Source organism: Mirounga leonina, unplaced genomic scaffold (assembly GCF_011800145.1).
Source record: "Mirounga leonina isolate KUSES-001 unplaced genomic scaffold, KU_Mleo_1.0 Mir_101595, whole genome shotgun sequence".
Lineage (NCBI taxonomy): Eukaryota > Metazoa > Chordata > Mammalia > Carnivora > Phocidae > Mirounga > Mirounga leonina.
In genome coordinates, this window is record NW_023270158.1 from 15,334,800 (window position 1) to 15,341,871 (window position 7,072).

At 38.1% G+C, this 7,072-nt stretch overlaps 1 pseudogene; it reads left to right on the forward strand.

The window, feature by feature from the left end:
• The first annotated feature begins 5,945 nt into the window (after nucleotides 1–5,945).
• On the forward strand, nucleotides 5,946–6,147 carry LOC118004386 (annotated as a pseudogene).
• Nucleotides 6,148–7,072: the final 925 nt, after the last annotated feature.

Sequence of the window (7,072 nt, forward strand, 5' to 3'; positions counted from 1 at the left end):
ATAAGAATCCGTTAGGTTTCCCTTTTCTGGAAGAGCTGAGTGAAGATTTAGTTTAGATTTTTTTGGAAATGTGAAATTACACTGTGTGGAACACTTGTTGTCAAGAAATTGAAGCAAGTTGACCAGACAGACCCCGCCTCTTCCTACCTGCTCCCCCCACTGCCACAGAAGACGCTGAACCCAAAAGATGGGGTCTTTCACAGCTTCCTCAACACATGTAGCCACTTCTCCTGCAACTCTCTCAGCAGGGCCTCCTCCCTCCAGGTTCAGTTTGGGGAGATGTTTCTCTCCTTCCCCCATCCAGTCCCAGCCCTCGTGCTATGGAGTCCGTACTTTCATTTATTTTTTTAGCTAAGGCTTACCTCGTTAATTTGCGTCTCCCTCCAATTACCTAGATCTCTAAAAGGCTGTTTGTATCTTACATCTTTAAAACAAACAGACAAAAAAAACGATCAAACAATAATCTCTTCTTTGGTCTTTAATTTTCCTCAAGGCAATATTACCCTTTCTCCTTCCCTTGACTGCAAAATGAGTTTGAAGAGTAGTTGACAGTCAGTGAATTCACTCCTTCGATATATTACAGGCAGACTTAGGATAATCTTCTTTACCGAAACTGCTATTACAGGGGTTCTCAGTGACCTTCCCGTTGCTGAAACTAAATAAATGTTTCACTAATTGTTTGATGTTCACCCTACAGCATTTAACAATTTCACTCAATCTCCCCTTGAAACCTCTTCTCCACCATGGAGTCGCATCACTGCCTTGCCCCTCTGGCCACTCTGCGTTCTTTTCCTTCACAGGCTTCTCTCCCTCCGCTCTTGCCTTAAACATTATTTTTCACTGCAATGCCGGTGTTGACATTCTTCTAAACTCATGTATTTTCCATGAGTTAATTCTTGCCTATTGTTGATTCCAAGGTCTTCATATCCCCACCCAAGTATTGTGTCCTAAACTGCATTTTTTTCAGTCTCCCTCTGCATGTACCATAAACACCTCAAATTCCACCTAGAACTTTCCAAGCCATCACCAACTAGCTACCACCTCATGCTTAAGGAAAGATCTCCAATGCTCTCCTCGTTGAAAAATCCAGTGGACATTCCCTCCTTATGCAGTGTATCTTACTTCCAGGCTTCTGTATTCTCCTGTGTCATATACTTCCTCTCTGAACATTTATTCTCTCTCTCCTACATACTTTTCTGGCTTGCTCCATGGCTCTTGTTATTTCCCACTTTTGACCTGGTACAGTTAGTTAACAGGTAGCACCTACTGAGGGAATCTTCATGCCTGGTGTGGTGGAAGAGCATGTGTCATGGAAAGAAAATTAGGGTTTTGTTTTAGTTTTATCCATTCAACCTCTCTGTGTCTTTTTGTTTTCTTTTTAAAGTTTTTATTTAAATTCCGCTTAGTTAACATACTGTAATATTTGTTTCTGGAGTAGACTTCAGTGACTCATCACTTACATACAACACCTGGTGCTCATCCCAACAAGTGCCCTCCTTAATCCCCACCACCCATCTAGCCCATCCCCCACCCACCTCCGGCCATCAACCCTCAGTTTGCTCTCTATAGTTAAGAGCCTGTTTTATGGTTTGCCTCTCTTATTTCCCCCATGTTCATCTGTTTCATTTCTCAAATTCCACATGAGTGAAATCATACGGTATTTGTCTTTCTCTGAGTGACTTATTTCACTTAACATAATACTCTCTAGCTCCATCCATGTCATTGCAAATGGCAAGATTTCATTCTTTTTGATGGCTGAATATATATATACCACTTCTTATTTATCCATTCATCAGTCGATGGACATCTGGGTTTGTTACATAATTTGGCTGTTGTTGATAGGCTGCTATAAACATCGGGGCTACTTTGAATCAGCATTTTTGTATCCTTTGGGTAAATACTTAGTAGTTCAACTGCTGGGTCATGGGGTAGTTCAATTTTTAAGTTTTTGAGGAACCTCCATATTGTTTTCCACAGTGGCTGCACCAGTTTGCATTCCCACCAACAGTGTACCAGTGTTCCCCTTTCTCCACACCCTCGCCAACACTTGTTATTTCCTGTTGTTAATTATAGCCATTCCAACATGTGTGAGGTGATAACTCATTGGTTTTTTTTTTAAAGATTTTATTTATTTATTTGAGAGAGAGAGCGCGTATAAGCAGGGGAACAGCAGAGGTAGACGGAGAAGCAGACTCCCAGCTGAGCAGAGAGTGCAACACAGGGACCAATCCAAGGACCCCAGGATCAGGACATGAGCTGAAGGCAGACACTTAACCAACTGAGCCACACAGGCACCCTAGGTGATAACTCATTGTGGTTTTGATTTGTCTTTCCCTGATGATAAGTGATGTTGAGCATCTTTTCATGTGTCTGTGGGCTATCTGCATGTATTCTCTGGAGAAATGTCTGTTCTTTCACTTCCTTGGTTAAATTTCTTCCTAGGTACTTTTTTGATACAATTATAAATAGAATTGTTTTCATTATTTTTCTTTCTGATAGTTCATTATTAGTGTATAGAAATGCAACAGCTTTCTGTATATCGATTTTGTATCCTGCAACTTTACTGAATTCGTTAATTAGTTCTAATAGTTTTTGGGTGGAGTCTTTAAGGGTTTCTGTATATAGTATCATGTTATCTGTGAATATTTACAATTTTACTTCTTCGTTTCCAATTTGGATGCTTTTTGTTTGTTTTTCTTGCCTAATTGCTGTGGCTAGGACTTCCAGTAGTATGTTGGACAAAAGTGGTGGGAGTGGACATCCTTGTCTTGTTTTTGATCTTAGAGGAAAAGCTTACACCTTGTCAGCATTGAGTATGATGTTAGCTGAGGGCTTGTCACATATGGCCTTTATTATATTAAGGTATGTTTTCTCTAAACCCACTTTGTTCAGAGTTTTTATCATAAATTGATGTTGAATTTTGTCAAATGCTTTTTCTGCATTTATCGAGGTGTTCGTATGATTTTTATTCTTCATTTTGTTAATTTAGTGTATTACATTGATTCATTTGTGGATGTTGTACCACCCTTGCATCCCTGGAGTTAATCCACTTGATCATGGTGTATGATCCTTCTTCTTCTTCTTCTTCTTTTTTTTTTTTTTTTAAAGATTTTACTCATTTATTTGACAGAGAGAGACAGCGAGAGAGGGACCACAAGCAGGGGGAGCGGGAGAGAGAGAAGCAGGCTTCCCGCCGAGCAGGGAGCCCGACTTGGGGCTCGATCCCAGGACCCTGGGATCATGACCTGAGCCAAAGGCAGACGCTTAACGACTGAGCCACCCAGGTGCCCCTCCTCCCCCTCCTCCCCCTCCTTCTTCTCCTCCTCCTCCTCCTCCTTCTTTTTTTTTTTTTTTTGGTATATGATCCTTCTAATGTATTATTGAATTTAGTTTGCTAATATTTTGTTCAGGATTTTTGCATCTATCTTTATCAGGGGTAGTGACCTATAATTTTGTTTTTATTTTTTGGTAATGTCTCTGTCTGGTTTAGGTATCAGGGTAATGCTGGCCTCACAGAATGAACTTGGAAGCATTTTTTCCTCTTCAATTTTTGAAATTGGTGCAGAAGGTTAGGTTTTAACTCTTTTTTAAATGTTTGGTAGAATTCACCTGTAGAGCTTTCTGGTCATGGATTTTTGTTTGTTGGGAGTTTTTTAATTAATGGCTTCAGTATCATTCCTAGTAATCAGTCTGTTTTCTATTTCTTCCTGATTCAGTCTTGGAAAATGATATGTTTCTAGGAATTTATGCATTTCTTCTAAGTTGTCCAATTTTTTGGCATATAATTGTTCAAGGTTGTAACAAGAGACAGAGAAGGGCACTACATAATGATAAAGGGATCAATCCACCAAGAAGTTATAACACTTATAAATATTTATGTACCCAATGTAGGAGCACCTAAATATATAAAGCAAATATTAACAGACACAAAGGGAGAAGTTGACAATAATACAATAATAACAGTGGACTTTAACACCTCACTTACATCAGTGGATAGATCATCCAGAAATAAAATGAACAAGGAAACATTGGCCTTGAACAACATAGTAGACCAGATGGACTTAATAGATATATACAGAACATTCTGTCCAGAAACAGCAGAATACACGTTCCTCTTAAGTGCACGTGGTACATTCTCTAGGATAGATCACATATAAGGCCAAAAACCAAATCTCAATAAATTAAAGAAGATTGAAATCCTATCAAGCATCTCTTCTGACCACAATGATATAAAACTAGAAATCAATTATAAGAAAAAGCTGGAGAAAACACAAACACATGGAGACTAAACAATAAGCTACTGGTCAACGAAGAAATCAAAGAGGAAATAAAAAAAATACCTTGAGACAAATGAAAATGAAAACACAACTCTTCAAAATCTATGGGATACAGCAAAAGTAGTTCTAAGAGAGAAGTTCATAGTGATATAGGCCTACTGCAAGAAATAAGAAAAATCTCAAATAAACAATCGAACCTTATCTAAAGGAACTAGAAAAAAGAAAAAGAAACAAAATCCAAAATTAGTAGAAGGAAGGAAATAATAATAATTTGAGCAGAAATAAATAAAAGAGACAAAAAATTAATAGAAAAGATTAATGAAACTAAGAGCTAGTTATTTGAAAAGATGAGCAAAATTGATAAATTTTTAGCGGGACCCATCAAGAAAAAGAGAGGGCCCAAATAAATAAAACTAGAAATGAAGGAGGAGACTTAGCTGATATCACAGGAATACAAAGAATCATAAAAGACAACTACAAATAATTATACACCAAATTGTGTTTTAGAATAAACTTTAATGATCATCATTGTGGCCTTTTCACTCTGGCTAGGAACCAGCAGTCACCTATGTGTCACCTTATTCTCTGGTTATATAATTTGTATTTAGAGCTGAGAATAGGGTAAGTTTTGAGAGGAAGAGTGTGAAGGTAGAAGACTTCCCTGTACACTATTCAGTGAGAAACTGCTACCAGGTCAGGGGAGATCCAGGTTTTGTCACACCGAAAACATTTAAAATATGGGGTGAGGTTGGGGTTCTTTAAGATATAGAATACAAAATTACATGCACAAAAATTGGAATAGGGTTTGGGAGGGGCCTATAAGGTGAGGAGCCCTGAAATTGACATTTTATTATCTTCATGGTAAATCTACCCCAACTGTGAATGGGTCAGGAGAAAGCCAGCCTTTGTTGATCTCTCTGTTTGTACCCCTTTCTAGCTGTTTTTCTGCCCTGGGCTTCAGCAGTGTTTTACTCCCTTAGCATCCTCCCCTGTCTGAATATCATGTTGGTCTGAACACTTTAGTTATGTCCCGGAAATGTTTGGCCGTAACTCATGAACCTGTACTATTAAGATAATAGAAATTTTAGCTGCTTTACACCTGGAAGTCTTTTCTCCCTGTTAGCCATCATGTATCATTTCTGCTTCCCATCCCCTTGTTCTTTATTAATGCAGTAACCCTATAGCTAAATTTGCTGAGATAGTCCCACTTTATGCCTGTTCTCCTGGTGTAAGTGTTAAAACTGCCTCCTTTCTGGAGCCCCAGGGAACCAAAAAGTCCTAGGGCCATAGCATAGAGGGAGGAACTTGGTAAAGAGACCTGAGAAAGTTGTTTTTGAACTCCTAGGTTTACCCTTCACCTGGGCATACATAGATCTGATGTTAGTTACCAAAGGCTTTATGGACTGACCTAACAGATAGACCTCCACCCAGGTCCCAAACTAATCACTGGGTGGTGCCCTTGAGGGATAGTTCTAAATAACCTGCAAAGCCTTCAACAACTGCCCTGACTTTGGTACCACAGCCCACAGAAGGTAGGTTGAAACTTGCAGCCTGAATCAAATGAGGTCAAGTACATGCTATCACAAAAATATCCTAGCCCAGGAGGGGTAGCTGCATACATTAAAGGACACAACCAGCAGAATTGGTGCCTTTTGCAAAATTGAAATCATGGCAGGTCTAGAAACTAATGCCCGATTCCATTTCACAGGTATCAAAAAATATTTCAACTCTTACACTCTCACAGACAGAATAGGTACTGGACACATACAGAGGCATTGCTTTGATGTTATTATACTTCAAGTTAAGGTCAGAAAAAACACCAGCTGTGAGAGCAACATCAACGAATTTTAAACTGTACCTCATCTGTTAAGTTCTCATGCCTGGAGAAGCTAATGTCAGCTCATCATGTGATACTCAATTTATACAATAAATTGTGAACCTGGAAAAAATTCCTAGCCCATTCAAGCACCTACTAAAAAAATACCAACATCCTTTATAGAATTTAAACAAGACCTGGTCTCATAATATAATATTCAAAATGTCCAAGAAACAATCCAGAATTACTCAGCATATGAAGAACCCCAGAAATCTCAACTCACATGGAAAAAGACATTCAACAGGTGCCAACAAGATGACACATATAATGGAATTTTCTGACAGACTTTAAAGCAGTTATAATAAAAGTGCTAGAAAGACCAATCACAAACACTCTTGAAATGCATGTTAAAAATATCTGCAAAAAAATAGAGTATATAAATGGAAAGTTTAGGACTGAAAAATGCAACTGAAATTTAAAAACCTCACTTGATATACTCAATAGTAGAATAGAGGAGACAGAGGAAAGAGTTAGTGAACTTGAAAATATATTAATAGAAATTACCAAGTCTGAACAACGTGTAGAAAAAAAAGATTAAAAGAATTAAAGGAGCCAAATGGACCTGTGAGTTTACAATAAAATGTCTAACATTCGTGTCATTGGAGTTCTAAAAAAAGAGTATGGTGTTGAAATATACTTGAAGAAATAATAGTTTAAAACTTCCCCAGTCCTACAAAAGACCTACAAATTCAAGAAATTGAATAAACTCCAAACAGGGTAAACCCCAAAAATTCAAGAGTAGAAACATTATAATCAAAAATCAAACAGCTCAAAACCAAAGACAAAGAAAATCTTGAAAGCAGACAGAAAAACGAGGCATTGCCTATAGAACAATTATTTAAATGACAGTGGATTTCTCTACCAGGGAAGGGCAGATCAAAACCACAATGAGATATCACTCACACATGTCAGAATAGCT